This window comes from Protopterus annectens, chromosome 9.part0 (assembly GCF_019279795.1).
Source record: "Protopterus annectens isolate FY-2018-M chromosome 9.part0, PAN1.0, whole genome shotgun sequence".
Classification (NCBI taxonomy): Eukaryota; Metazoa; Chordata; order Ceratodontiformes; family Protopteridae; genus Protopterus; species Protopterus annectens.
Window position 1 is genome coordinate 328,015,484 of NC_056743.1, and position 15,571 is coordinate 328,031,054.

At 41.2% G+C, this 15,571-nt stretch overlaps 1 protein-coding gene across 1 annotated transcript in view; it reads right to left on the reverse strand.

Annotated features, from left to right (window-relative positions):
* Window positions 1–15,261, reverse strand: part of CAMKK1 (calcium/calmodulin dependent protein kinase kinase 1) — a 1,557,316-nt gene extending 1,542,055 nt beyond the window's left edge. The window contains exon 1 of the mRNA XM_044082102.1: window positions 15,190–15,261. The gene's annotated coding sequence lies outside the window, so the exon portion shown is untranslated. The remainder of the gene's footprint in view (window positions 1–15,189) is intronic.
* Between the last annotated feature and the right edge of the window lie 310 nt (window positions 15,262–15,571).

Consider the following 15,571-nt stretch of genomic DNA (forward strand, 5'->3'; position numbering starts at 1 on the left):
GTAATCCTCTGTGCAGATATATCCCAAAATAATAGCCTGCCTTCTGTGTTCACCACATAAACAGGTCTGCTCACCTTCAGTTTCCCTAGCTACACTGTTGTCTTTTCTGGTGTAGATTCAGGGCTGTCAGCATGGTGAAGATGCAAATGATGTGTGAACTCATTAGAATTGCTGAATTTCAAATATTTTGCTTCGTGTTGTAGATGTAAACATAGTGCAGCCACTCCATCAGTGTTTGTGTTTACTGGATTGTAACTGTGAATGATTACTGGTTGGGAGAAGGTAAACACAACAGCAATGCAGACTGCCCTACAGCCAGTGGGGGTATCAGGTTAGACTTACAAAGTGTTAGATGTATTTTTGTCAAGGCTCGAAATGTAAGTAAGCAGCACACAATTCACAGCTTCTGTTCATTAACATCCAAACACCCCTTCATTTGTTGGCAACTGAATATGATATTATTACCATTTAATATCCTCACACATTTTAAGGCCAATGATATAGAATGGCTTACAGACTGCGTGTCTCAGATTAGTGGTCAGATAAGAGAAGAATGGCCAACAAACACAGAGAATTAACACAGAGCTGTATATCTGCAAGCAGTAATAATAACTGGTTGTGTTATCACTCAGTGCACTATATCCAAAAATAAGAAATGCACAAATAGCAGTTGTACTGTGTCATATTACTATAGATGATGTTGCAATTGGTTGCATGCAGAATTATTTCAGTTCCTTGTTGCAAAGGTGTTAGTATGGCAAAGAGGGATAAGGCACCTTTACTGTGTTCTTAAGGTACAGTGGAGTGACACATTACATCCAGGCCTCTGTTGAAATATCTCATGTGTACTAACATTTTGCAGTGTGCATGTCATACCTTTCTTTTCTTCATGTCAACTACTTTTCCCTTGTTTTCTTTTTTTAATTTCAGTTTTATTATTTTTTTTTTGTTGGGGGGCAGTGTTTGCATGATGCAGTGCTTAGCACAATCACAACAACGGCGGAAATGAATGGTGGGTGTGGCTGTGCTTCTTTCATGTGTGCAAAGTGTGGCAGTGTGCAAACTGGACAACTGGACCACCCAGCAAGTAGACAGGACCCAGACAAACAAAAATAGAAAATGGATACATTCAATGAATTCTATTGGGCACAGTGCAAACCCACTAAGTGGCGTTGCACTGCAGTTAACAGAGAGATCTTAAGAATGACTATTAAATTACGGAATATCATGTAACTAGTCCTGTGACAGCAGCTGTAAGTGTAGGGCTTGAGTACAGATAGTCCTGGGTTCTAATACAGGGTGTGCAACCATTATTTTACTGTTGTGACATTTAAGTTGATAGCAATGAACTGAAACATGAACAGGTGTTATTTCAACTTTCTTGTGGCAACAGGTATAAGTGTAGGACTGCCATACGCATGGCCCTGGGTTCTAATACAAGATATTCCATACACTTTTACTGTTGCTCCACTTCCCAGTATATTCTCTCTCACTTATAACACTTTTAGATAGTGAAGCTGATATTAATTATATGTATGAGGGCTGAGACATTGTTATTGTGTTATCAGATTAACATTTCAGTTGCAATTACTTCGTGCCTCACTGCTTGGCACTGCTACTCTCTGCTTACCATCACATAAACATGTTTCTTGGGTGTTTGCACTCCAATAAATGTAATAAGTGGAATTGGCGGGAAAGTGTCAGTCTTCATTGCTCTAAGTCTTCTGGTAGTCATGGCTGGCATTAGTAGGGAAGGTGCCAGGTTTAGGGCACAGAGGTGGGGTGTCCAGTAGTCCACGATATTTCATGGACTCCTAGTACAGCACCACAGCCACAGGGTCCTGCAAGGAGACTATTCTGGCACCCAGTACAAGTCTGAGGCTTGGAATAGTTTAGCCCAGCCTGCATCCGGGCTCACAGAGATAGACTGGAGAGACTGAAGGAAGCCAGTGGTACACATGCAAAAGAAGACAAGTGTTATTGTAGCATTAAAAGTTAAAGATAACCTTTTTGGTATTTTATAGAGTTGTATCAAATTGAGCATACATATCCCAACTGTAAAAGCAAGTAGGCATGCATTACTCTGTAGCACAAACCAATTGTAAGAGTCCAATATTAGACTTTAGTCAGAGGTTGTGGGTTCAAATATCACAATTCACAACTATACCATACTGTTATTTCTTCAATAATATTTACAATAAATTAAAACATCATAATGTAGGTTTTGTAAAACCAAATTGGAAACAGTCACACACCTCATTGCTGGTTGTGACATACTAATGGCAGAAGGACTGTATACTGAAAGGCATAATAATGTGGCAAGATTGTTGCACTGGAGATTGTAAAAATATTATGGTATTGAATTGGCTGGAAAACACTGGAAACATAAGCTACAAAGCATCATAGGAAATTATGAAGTTTACAACACATGGGATCATCCATTACCAACAGTCCAAAAGATAGATACTAGAAAAACATATATAATGGTCCATGAAAAGAAGACAAAAGTAGCACTGATTATTGAAATCGCCACACCCAGTGACTACAGTGTCTTGCATACAGAGAGTCATAAAGTCATAAAATATCAGAATTTGCACCCAGAAAAAAGAGCAATGTGGAAGAAAGATACCTAGACAGTCCCAATAGTAGTAGGAGCAATGGGTCTTATAAAAAAGAATCTACAGTCATATTTAGATATGTTCCCAATACATGTAACTCCATACGAATTGTAGAAGGAGCTATTACTGGGCACATTGCGGGTGCTGCGAAGAGCATATCTGACTGACATCAAAGACTGAAACAATACTAATTTCATGAACTTTAATCATACTTTGACTTAGGAATGGAGTATGTTCCCATCATGGTACTCCTTCTTCTGGCCTTTCCCGGCTAGGGGTCGCCACAGTGGATCACCTGTCTGCTCATGATTGACAGTGGAGTTTTACAGTGTTAAGTTGCCAGCCCAGCACCCAACCTTCCACAGAAGGCACACACATGCACACACTCACACCTTGGGCCAATTTAGAGTGTCCAATCCACTTACAGCATGTCTTTGGGATGTGAGAGGAAACAGGAGCACCCAGAGGAAACCCACGTGACCACAGGGAGGACATGCAGACTCCGCACAGAAAGCACCCCAGGCAAGGATTGAACCAGAGAACCTCTTGCTGTGAGGTGGCAATGCTAACCGCTGCAGCATCATGGCCGCCCATTCCCATCATGGTACTAGAAACCCAAAAGATTTGGAGAAATTAAAAAAGCGGCACAAATTCCCTGCTGTAAACTGTAATCTGTATAATTGGGAACATGTATATGTGCAATATATGTACATTTCAAGGATTGCTTGCAGCAATCTGCAGTATAGTGTGTATCTGTTAGGCGGTAGACTTAAATGTAAAGCTTAAGATAATAGAGTTGTATAATTGTATTAATGCATTTTATGTCACATATCATGGTAATAATCTTCTCTCTTTTCTCTCACCCCAATCCTTATCTTTCTTTATTTTCTTTATCTTTATTTTTAAATAATTTTTATTACATTTTATAAATATTTTATTTTATTCTTAAAAATATTTTTACTTTTTATTTTTTTTTTATTACATGTCATCAAAATGTGTCCACGTCATCCATGTGTACCACATCACTAAATGCTCCACAGCACAGTGAGGTAGGCCAAACCCTTTGGATCAGCCTGCCCTCACTCCACCGGCTGCAGCACCGATGCTCAGCCCGTCTGTCAGCCAACCTGGCAGCATTGCCTCTACTGCCCCAGCATTACATGCACCCTAAGGTAGTCCTGCCCCAGAGGCTGATCCAGCAGTACCCTCCAGGAGCAGTGGCAGAAATAGTGATTTCATCACCTGCAGCGAGTTGCCAGGGATGGTGCATATTGTAGTGTGCCGCACCAGATGCAGAGGTGGTTCTCCCTCATGTTCCAAAGGATGAGGAGGAAGAGATGTCAAGCACTCCAGCCACTTGCGGATTAAGGTGACAGCAATGGCAGTCCACTGGGTGAGGACTCTATTTTCACTGTCTCCAAGCTTGATGGCTGTGGGCCTGGGTTGTCCCCACCCTCACCCCAATCATGGTTTCTCCCAACCTTTTGTTTCCATCGCCATCTGTCTCTTGTCTCGTTTGTCTCATCTGTCTGCAATTGCTTCCTCATCTATCCAACTTACCTGACCCAGACATACCTACATCTCTTCCCCAATATTCCTCTCTCTCTCTCAAATGAAAAATAATTGGGCACCTGTCCCACAAAACAAAAAAATTCCATATATAGTTCTCCATTCTGTACAGGTATCTTCTTGACATACTTGATTCCGTCCAATTGGCTATACAACATGATTGCATTGTGGTCACCCCTATCTCTGGAGGTGACGGTCCAAATTTAATTAATACTCTGCACATATTTTCAGTGTACACTGTTAAAGAAATATACAGTTATGGTTCTTTCCTACCTCCCTCCTGCACATTCCTGTCCTGCTTTCCCTTTGTTCTTCCCCCTGCTTAATCCTCATTTCACCACTTTCCTATCTAGCCCATTTTAACACCTTTAATCTGGTCAAAAGATAGAATCACACACAACACACATAAGTTGCTGAAAATGCAATGTATCCCTTCACTTTTTGGGTTCTATGTTTGTGTGGAGGTGTGCATCACACACCAATGTGCAGCAACAGTGAGTGGTGGTAAAATGATGCCATTACATCCATGCAATATCGCTTAATCCTGCTGTGCTATGCCAACACACAGCAACATCTGTACTATAAAGAATTCATGTAATTGCCATTATCAATGTTTAAATGAAAGTATTTAAAAGTATTAAATAGACTTAGATTTGAATCCAGTACCATCTGGGCCCAAAAAGGAATGTATCAATACATTAACACATGCTGCTACAGAGTCAGTTAAGCAGCACATGTGTTGCATAGACTCAATACTAACTGTCAGACTTTAGCACTGTGGCTCCTATTTGCACACTGCTTAGCTAAGGGCAAACTTGTATCGTGTATGCATATTCACTTTGCCAACCATTGCACAAACCTGCTGCTTGCCACACTGAGGAAAAGTAAATATTATGTATTACTGCTGTTTACTGTCCATTTCCTATCTTGTGTCTTTCAGTTTTTCCCAGTTAGGGGTCGTCAGAGTGGAACTCCAGTCCGCTAATGATTGGCAGTTGATTTTTACATACCGGCTTGCCAGGCCTGATGCACAACCTTCAACGAAAGTACACCCATTCACGCATGTCTCCACGCAGAAGATGTTCTAGCTGAGAATCAAACCGAACAGCGTCTTACTGTGAGGAAACAACGCTACCACAGCACCACCACCGCGGGTCCTGTCCATTTCCTATCTATGACATGAAATTACATTTGGAAACATTACAAACTGAAGGCCCTATTCAACGATATGTCACATATTTACAATACAGCCATGTGTTGCCACCCCCCAGCACTGCAACCCTGGTGTCTCAGTACTTGTTCCACACTGACACACTCTGGATAGGCTTATAAATGCCCTCAGGTAGATAGCCTAGTACCTACCTATGAACATATATTACCTAAACTACAGAAACCAGTATCAAATATTGTGTGATATGTAATGCACATCAATCTGGCAATATGTAGAACTAAAACGATTGACCCATAAGCCTAAAAAGCCTTATCTGCAAGGCTAGGGAAGGAATCAGCATAGACCTTATCCACTGGGACATACGTAACCTTCAACACACTTGACCCAACCCATTCTGTTTTTGTCAAGGGTAGATCTTGCTTATTGAACCTTGTGGACTTCTTTGATACTGATCCCAAAGACCTGGATAAGGGATAACATGACATATCACCTATGCTGAGTTATCCAAGGCCTTTGACATTATCCTCCATTCAGGTCTCATAATGAAGATCTCCCATTTGGGAATTAAGCCATACAGTACTAGATGGATAGCCAACTGGCTCACTGACAGAACACACACACTCAAAGTTGGGGACTGCACCTCCACCACTAGCCCGCTTACCAATAGAATACCATAAGGATCTCTGCTGGGCCCCCAACTGTTTGGAAACTATTACCCTGAAGCACAGGCAACAGCAGATGGCCTGTGGTGTACCAAGTTTGCAGATTACCGTTAACTGGATGCATTCATATAGAGTCCCCCAATGATGGTAACATATTACAGAAGGGGCTGACACAGACAAATGAATGGTGCCAAACTCACAGACTGAACATTAAAGTAAACAATGCCTCATTGTCTCCTTTGACAGTGAAGTACCCCTGCTAATTATAACATACATAGCACCCTGCAAGCTTAAAAACAGTGTTGTGAGACTTGGAAACACATGTTGATAACGATCTACACTTTCATCACTATGTGTCCATAGCGGTAAGATACACATTCTGTACTGCACACCTCATACATATGGACATCACATCCATGACCAGGGAGGTCATAGCTCTGCTGTACTCTACCCTTATCTGACCAGTAATTGAGTACAATGTTCCCTTCTGTCTGTACCTCACCAGACACCTGCAGCAATTGGAGAAAATACAGAGGTTTGAGACTGGGAGAATCCAGGGCCTCCAAACATGACATACATGGAAAGACTGAAAAACCTGTCACTGTACTCAGTATCATGCAGACTGCTGAGAGGTGACCTATGCCTCGCCTACAGAGTCTCTGCCCTACTGGAAATGCTGGACATCTGCAAAACAAATGGGACAAGAATAACTTGCTCCACGGTTCTCAACCTAGCTTGTGACATAAACAGAACATATTAGGGACACAGATATACCCCCAAAGATTAACACTCCTCTGTAGTAGGCTTCCACTGTGTGTGAAGTAGTGCTCCTCAATGACCCTGTTCAAGTGCAACCTTGACAACTGGGTGAGTGAATGTAAAGTCACTTCTGAGTTAGCAACTATGTCCCTCATGGACAGGGCCAGTTGGTGCTGCTCACAAAATTACTCTGCTAACAACAACCATCTAACTATGCCCAATAAGGGTACTTGCATTTTTACACAGCTCAGCTTGTAAACACCATAGGGCCATTAGGCTAATAGCCTGCTATGAACCTATGCAGGTCTCCCAACATCTTATCTCCCACATGGCCTGCTGATGTCATCTACTATAAATTGCTCTGCACTCTTGTAAAAATCAGACTTTTGCCATGGTGCTTTAGTAAAGTACTGCATTCTATAGTCTGTGTTCTTAGATAGGTAGAGGTTCTGCTCTCACTGCAGTCAACTTAGTGTGTGTGTGTGTGTGTGTGTGTGTGTGTGTGTGTGTGTGTCTGTGTTGTATGTGTGTGTGTGTGTGTGTGTGTGTGTCTAGACAGAAAAGCAGAAGTGTTTAGCCTTCGGTTGCTGCTCCAAAGACATGGATGGATAGTATTTTGATACTTGCACATGCCTACACATCCATTTCTTGCAGGCCTCCCAACCTCGTCTCTCACACATGGCCTGCTGATGTCATCTGCTATAAGCTGAGCTGCACTCTTGTAATAATCAAACGTGTGCCATGGTGCTTGCATAAGCTACTGTGTTGTGTAGTCTGTGTAATTAGATAGGGGTTCTGTTCTCACTACAGTCAACTGTGTGTGTGTGTGTGTGTGTGTGTGTGTGTGTGTGTGTGTGTGTGTGTGTGTGTGTGTGTGTGTGTGTGTGTGTGTGTGTGTGTGTGTGTGTGTGTGTGTGTGTGTGTGTGTGTGTGTGCACTCTTGCTTGATATTACAGAGAGCATTGTATTACAGAGAGCATTTTATACCAGCATGTGGGACACTTATTACCATATTCTTCTCAACATATACTGCTGATGTTATCAGCTATAAAGTGTTGTCTAAAGCAATCCAAGTCAGATTTCTGCTCTGGCACTTGTGTAAAGTACAGTGTTCTATAATCTGTGTACTTAGGTAGGGGTTCTACTCTCACTTTGGTCAACTGTATGCATGTGTACGTGCTCTTGCTTGACATTACAGACAACATTTTACGCCAGTATGTAGGACACTGTTATTAGCATATTCTCCTCAACGGACACTGCTGAAGTCATCAGCTATATCAGATTTGTGGATATGCAGTACTCCCACCAGGGCTGGGTCAGAAACTGGCCTGGAGGCCAGCCAGATGTCACCTTATCCTACGCAAGACAAATTACAGTGATATGGCTTTTAATCTATTGACACACATTATGGCATGATTTGTAGGCCCTGTGTTTTCTTGATGAGAAAGCCCTGTGGTCTCTACAGATGCTGCATGTGTCTTGTGAGGTACATGCAAAAGAGAGCATTATACTCTATTAGTGTTCGGATGAGGTTTAAGTACAGTGCTGTCATACAATCCTAAGATCTGAATATGATGGTGTGACTTATGATGTGCACAATATAGGCTTTCAATACCAATGTGGACACTTGGTGGTCAAAGTTCAGATTACTATCTAGACATTTCCCAATGATTGCATCACTGGGTTTCAGCATGATTAATGGGGAATTCCACTTTTCAGATGAACAACATAAAAAAGACACAATCCTACATTTATTTGTAGATTGTGTGCCTTTGTCACCACTCATTTGTCTGTGTTACCTCATCCTGTACTAGCTGGTAGGGTTTCTCAATGATACCTACATAGGGAAGTGTCAGAATCCTACACCAGATCACGATAGGCAGTATGCATTGTCTTACCTTCACCCAGGCCTATCACACAGAATCACTGGGCTGTGACAACATCACAGATCACCTATGGCATGACTCAGGCACATACTTTCCTGATACAGTTGAATACACACTTCGACACACCCTCCACATGGGTTATGTTCCCATAGAAGAGTGTACATCAACATGCATCTATCTGAGGTGGGGGAACACCACCTGATGCATGCATGTATGTACAGACACATCCTGACTTTCCTCAACTGTGAGGTAGACCAATATGTCATCATGGACCTCTTCTAAATGGACACTAGTAATATTCCAGCTGTGTACAACAGACCTGTGTGAGGTGCTAATGCTACATCATGTCTGTTACATCTGGCAGATGTCCTCAAAGAGGTCATCCAGGGCATGCATGATGACAACAGTAGCATCTTGTGGAACTTGACCAGGTCAAGGCATTTGACACAAATCCACACTGTGTCCCAATTCAATATACACACTTCCCCCGAGTGTTCATTTTACATGGCAGTCCACATACCATTACAGATCATTTACACAACATCAGTACAGAATGCCAGGGATGGAATATCACAATACTTTGCAGTGTAGATACACTGTCCTGTATTGTGTTTGGACCATATAATTTGCATTCATACGTCTCAACTTTCCAGATATTCCCAGGATCCCCAGATGTATTCCTTATCAAATTTGTGACTTTCTGCAATATCACTGGGATGATCTCAGGACTAATGTGACTCAATATTACATACATTTCAGTTCAGACCTCTCAAATGTCCTGATTTTTGCAGAATGTCCAGTTCTTGTCTCATATGTTTGACCTTTTCCTCATAAAATTTTAGATTTCTGGCAAATCATTGCAGACCGAAGTCAGAAAACAATGACAGACATTTGAGTTTCAAACTTCATGCTCTTTGGTAAATTCATGCTACTGTAAAACCTATTATTCTATCAATGTTCTAAGTTTGTAAGAGCAATATTAAAATCTCTCCCTATTTTTGGGCCTTTGTCCCACCATTATTTATGGCTTTGTCCAGATTTCTTGCTCTAGCAGGTTGAGAGGTATGTTTGACTTTCATCCTACCACATTTCTATGACACATAGATGTCAAATGTCCCTATTTCTGGTTAATTGTCCCCACATTATGTTGGCCTTTGTGCAGATGTTTTGAACTAACAAACTGAAAGTTATCTGTGAAGCCCTGATGATCAATGTGGCATTCTGTGCAAAACCACAGACCATACGTGCTCGGCATTCAACAGTATTGCTATCTGTGCTCACTTACAGTCTTTCCTGACTGCCAACACTGTTGCCGGCCATGAAACCTAGATTAGACACACCGCATGGCATGAGTGCACAGTGGTGAGAGCTGCCACTCACTATACACAAACATGTAAACTCCATGTAGGCTATGTGTGGAGTCTACACAAAGTTTATTAAATCTTGGCTATTATCTTAACACCAAAAATAACAGATCCTTAACTGTATGTATAGTCAACTCAGATAACCATTTGTTCCTTGTTAAAATTCTGTAACCAATAAAAGGCCATCTGTAAACAATAAAATACCATCTTGTTACAGAATCCTAGTTTGACCAGATTTTGTGCATTTGTAGATGAAAACCAAAACTAATCTGTAACCTAGTTATCTTTATAGGATGTTACATAGCTGAAAAAAGCTATCCTGGTTGTTATGATTTGTCATGGCTAGTTTGCCCTGAACAGCCAGGTCACTGCTTAGTTTCTTTAGTTAACTGCTTAGATAATAGTTGTCAGAGACCCTTTGGAAACTGCCATGTAGAAGAAGAGAAGGTAGGACCACCTTCATATGAATGCACAATTGATTGGGATTCTCTTTACCCACAGGGAGCAAAAATAATGATTAATTTACCATTGCCCAGCAAAAGGAACTGACTAAACTAGTCGTGGACCTTAATTCATTGTCCCTGGCAGGCGAAGCATGGTCACAATGTCTGCTAGTGTCCTCCTCCACAGGCATTTTGGTCTTCAAGTTTCCTGTTGCTATGTGGTTCTAAGAAAAAGGTAAGGTTTGAGGGTGTCTGTGTTATTTTTCCAAGCTGAAATTGTTTTAAAGGTGCTTTATTATCTGTTAGTATTGGGGAGGGGGGCAGGTTGGCACAATGATTACAGTCTTCATCTAACAGATGCACGATACATGGTTTGATTCTATTCTCTGGTCACTGCCTGGTTATTGACTAAGCTAGTATTAGTCTACAGACTGACTGCCTAGTACCTACCTAAAATCGGGTCTATGTTAAAAGAACGAATTATCAAAATGTTGAGTACAACATACTCGACACACTATGATCGAAAGTTCAAAACCTCTAAACCTTAAAACCCCAAAATAAACAAAATCGAAAGATTTTGTTTGTCCCACACCTTCCCTACACTAACATACAAAACACACACATACAACCAATGCATACAAACCCCTACACACTCACATCATTCAAACACTTACACAAACCCACCTACTTTTAAAACAAATTGGGGGGGGTGTGCCCTCCACATCCCCCCTAACTAAATATACCAACTCCGAGATCACTGTACATTGGGGAAAGGGCAATTTCTCAGTAATCGCAACAAGCAGTTAGCGGGAAATTGCCCTTTTCCCAATGTACAGCGATCTCGGAGTTGGTATATTAAACAAAACAACCTCTTACCTAGCCATTCCGAACACTGTAGAGTGTCTACGTCACACGCTACACTGACTAGGATGGCCGACCAAAACATTTCGGAACTCCAAATTTTGACATTTGGAGTCTCCGATTACATGAATGTTCGATCAGAGGTTGTCGAGTATGTAGTACTCGACATTTTGATCATTCGTTCATGTAACATAGACCCCTAAAATCTACTATGTTCAACACTGCTAATTAATTTTAGTTGTCTTATGTGCTGAATGCAGCAGCTACTTATAGTATGAAAAGCTTTGCATTTATATTTTTAAAACTTGTAAATATCAGTGTATTTCTTTATGCTTGGGTAAATTTGCTCTGTGTGCTCAGTACCAGCATTGATGCTGAGATATAAGTGGTAGAACAGTTAACAGCTCAGAACCTTAATCCTTATTTTCTAAGCTAACACAAGCGGAATAAGGACATTACAATGCTGTAGTCTGTAAAAGGGAGAATTTTCTTAAATTATGAAATTCCATGAAATGGTAACAACAAGGGTTCTAAAACAGCTAGTTAACTTTAATGAGGGGATAGGATGATGTGTCTTGCAAGTATTAGATCTACAAAGAAAGCTCTCGGTGTCAACAGCGACTATCACAAGATTCTTCACCCAGAGACTCCCTATGCTGTGGAACAAAATCCCGGTACATGTGAGGCAGAGCACCTCGCTGGCCTTGTTCAAGAGGAATCTTGACCAATGGATGGGGGATCGCAGATATACCCCAGGGATTACTTCAGTGTCACTGCTTGACAGAGGCACAGCAAAATAATAGGCATAGTTTTATTCAAACTAAAGGGGTGGCGAAAGCCAAATAACTATGGGCTAGGCTTATAAATGCCCTTGGGCAGATAGCCTAGTATGAACCTGTAAACCTATGAACCTATTTCTGATGAGATCAAACCAAACTTTTATAACTACTCAAGGGACATTGTTGAAAGAATTTTATCAATACTGCATGAAGAATTGTAGCTAGTGGAACACAAAATGAAATACTAAACTCATGCAATTCTAGCAAGATACCTCTCAACTGCTACAATTTAAGCAAAGCACTATGATTTTGGCCCCCAGATATAGTGCAGTTCCTCCTAAATGTCTGAAGTTTCTCATAAAGTAAGACCTCTTATGGATACATTTGTTATTACATAAATAAACTAAGCCTATATAAAGACTCTCTAACACCAGCTCTATTGGGTCTAGAATATAAAGACCTATTCTAAAAAATAAGAAAGTGCTTCTCTTTCTGACCCCCTGCTATCATTTTTAAAGCCACAGCTATGACCTCTAATGCCCTGAGGTATGCCTGGTAGTGATACCAAATAAAACAATGAAATATCTCACTATCAGCATTAGCCAAGGGTGCTTTCAGAGTTGTTCAAAATATGACGGATACGAACTATCACAAGTATGGTAGCTCTGAAAATTTGGTAGAACTAAACTGCTAGAATCCAGTTATTTAATAAAATGTTACACTTTATGTAACCATTCAGGTGGTAATAAAAAATAGACACAGCATATTTGCATATTGTGTAGAAAGCTGTTGTGTCTTTCGGCTTTTCCCGGTTAGGGGTCGCCACAGTGGAACTCCGGTCCGCTAATGATTAGCAGTAGATTTTTACGTGCCGAGTTGCCAACTCTGGCGCACAGCCTTCAACAAACGTACGCCCATTCACGCATGTCTCCACACAGAAGACACTTTAGCTGAGAATCGAACAGGACAACGTCTTACTGTAAGGCGACAACGCTACCGCAGCACCACCACTGCAGTATTGTGTAGAAAGTACAAACTTAAATTTAAGACAAAAGTGAATAAATGGATGAGAAGGAGGCTTTTCTGGATGAAACTCCTAGATGAAGGCTGCGATTATCTGACAAGGAAAGAAATACTCTTAAGTATCAGGAATACTCAGTCCAGGGATCTAAACCTGTTCTGCAACATCAATAGAATGGTTTGGAGGAACAGGTATATCGCGCAGAGGAGACCGCTGCTCTGGAACAGACTCACCAGCCATATAAAACAAAGTTCATCCCTGTCCATATTCAAGTGCAACTTGGATCTATGGATGGGAAGCAGAAAATTTACCCCCAAACTGCCACTTGTACTATTCATGAACAGAGGAAGCTGCTAAATGCTTTATCCCATGCGTGGGTCCCCTCAAATTATCTGTGTTATGATCCCAGTTATTCTAATTAGAGGTAATATATAATTATTGACCATGCAATGGGCAACGCCAACTCTAGCCAAATGTGATAGGTTAATTAGGTTAATTAGAGTAGATAAAGGGAAACCGGCTAGGCTTAAAACAGCCCACAAGGACACCTAGCCCCCTACCTATGAACCTATAAATATGACTGGGTTCAGAAAATGATGCAAAGAAAACTTTTTGATGGGAGGGTGCACAAACATTATTCCCCATCGCCACTAAGAAGTGTTGTTTTAGCAGCAAAGAGGCCCACAATTTAAACTGGGTTACTCCAAGATGAAAGAAAAAAGGGGAAAACATCTCAGTGTAGTAGTATTATGCAAAATAAATGACTGCTAACATAAGAAACATCAAATACTCTTTGGAGTGTTCATTATAGAATGTGCCAAACAGTCTGGCCAGTTGGCCACTACATTTTTTTTAATATTAAGAGATACCCCATTTCATTACATATTCTAATGTCAGTTTCTGTTTAGGTACAAAAGTGCATTGTAAGAAAATGCTTTTGTTGAACACATGTTGGCTTAAAAAAGGATATTGGCGTTTGGATAAAACCACCTGTAGCCCTCTATGGCCAGTTCCATCATTTCAGATTCAGTGTCAGTGCATAATGTGCACTACCCATTATGGACATACCAAGGGAAAGTGGTAGTTTTAACAAAACGGCAGCGATAGACATCGAAATAATGTAAACTAGTAGGAAGCTTGGCTGATTAAAAAATATAAATGACATTTATACCATGCCCACGTGTTTGCTACTGTGCGCAGCCTAGAGTACATACAGAAGTGGAGAAAACCGAACAAAAGTAATCAGTTGTAACTACTGGAGCTCACTATAGGCCCTGACAAGAGACCACCATCCTTGCAAGCGCACACACACACACATTTATTCTAAGTGAGCTCTCATGCTGTTGTTTTCTCTGTACTTACTTCTAAGACAAAGACGTTCTCTGTTTTCGAGCAGTATCTATATATACACTAGGAGGCTTAGAATGCTCATGCACTTCCTTCACATCTAGTATCGATTATCTTTGCAACTCTTCTTCCTCCAGTCCCCATAATTCTACATGAAGAATGCAAGGAGCTCCTTTCCCTTGCACGCAATGAATAAGTTGGTAAGTGTGTAGGCTCGGTGGTACATGGCAGTGCCAGGCAGATACTGTATACAGTTGGGGGTAGTGAAAGCACTTCGAATCCACTACGGTTTCCCACGGTTTCTTTACTGCAGTCCCGAAATAGATAGCTGATACAAGTTTTTCCTCGTTTACCACAGACAAGAATCATTCAACAGACATGGGATCACTTATACCTCCTACACCAACATCAGAAAAAAAGACCTTGCAGTAGTATAGAAGCATCCAAAAGGGTCTCCCCAGTTATTCCATTTTGACACTAATAAGTGTTGTAATCCCTAGTTTCCCTGGTGGAGTGGCAAAGCAGGTATCTCTGCCTGATTCCTGTGATAACCTTATGCTGCTCTATCATTCTAAGAATTCTTTAATAACAAAATCCCAGCTTTGAGTCTCCGTGACAAGTAGAACTAGGTTATCCCTTCTTATCCCTACACAGACCCTGGGCATGCACGATTACTGTCTAACTCTGCTACGTCCTGCAGCACACTTACCTGGGCTGTCTCCACGAGCGGTCCTGGCGCGCGCTCTGCCTGGCACAGCCTCCTTCTCTCACAATCTCCCTGCTAATATTCCGCTCACATTCGCCTGACGCACATCTCCTCCTGCTCGCTTTCTGCATTTACCGCAGGTCGCTACTGGGTCCTAGTGTCCCAGAGTTACTCGCCTGAAGACTAATCACTCGTCTATCTCTCAACTGTGCATATTTTCGCAGAATGTCCAGATTTTTGTCCTGTATTTTTGGTCCGTTTTTCATGAAATTATGGTTTTCTGGCAACATTTTGGCAAGCTATTAAAGAGAGAAGACGGAAAACAGAGAGAGAAATTTGAGTTTCAGACTTCATACCCTTCAAAATATTCATGATAAAGCAACAC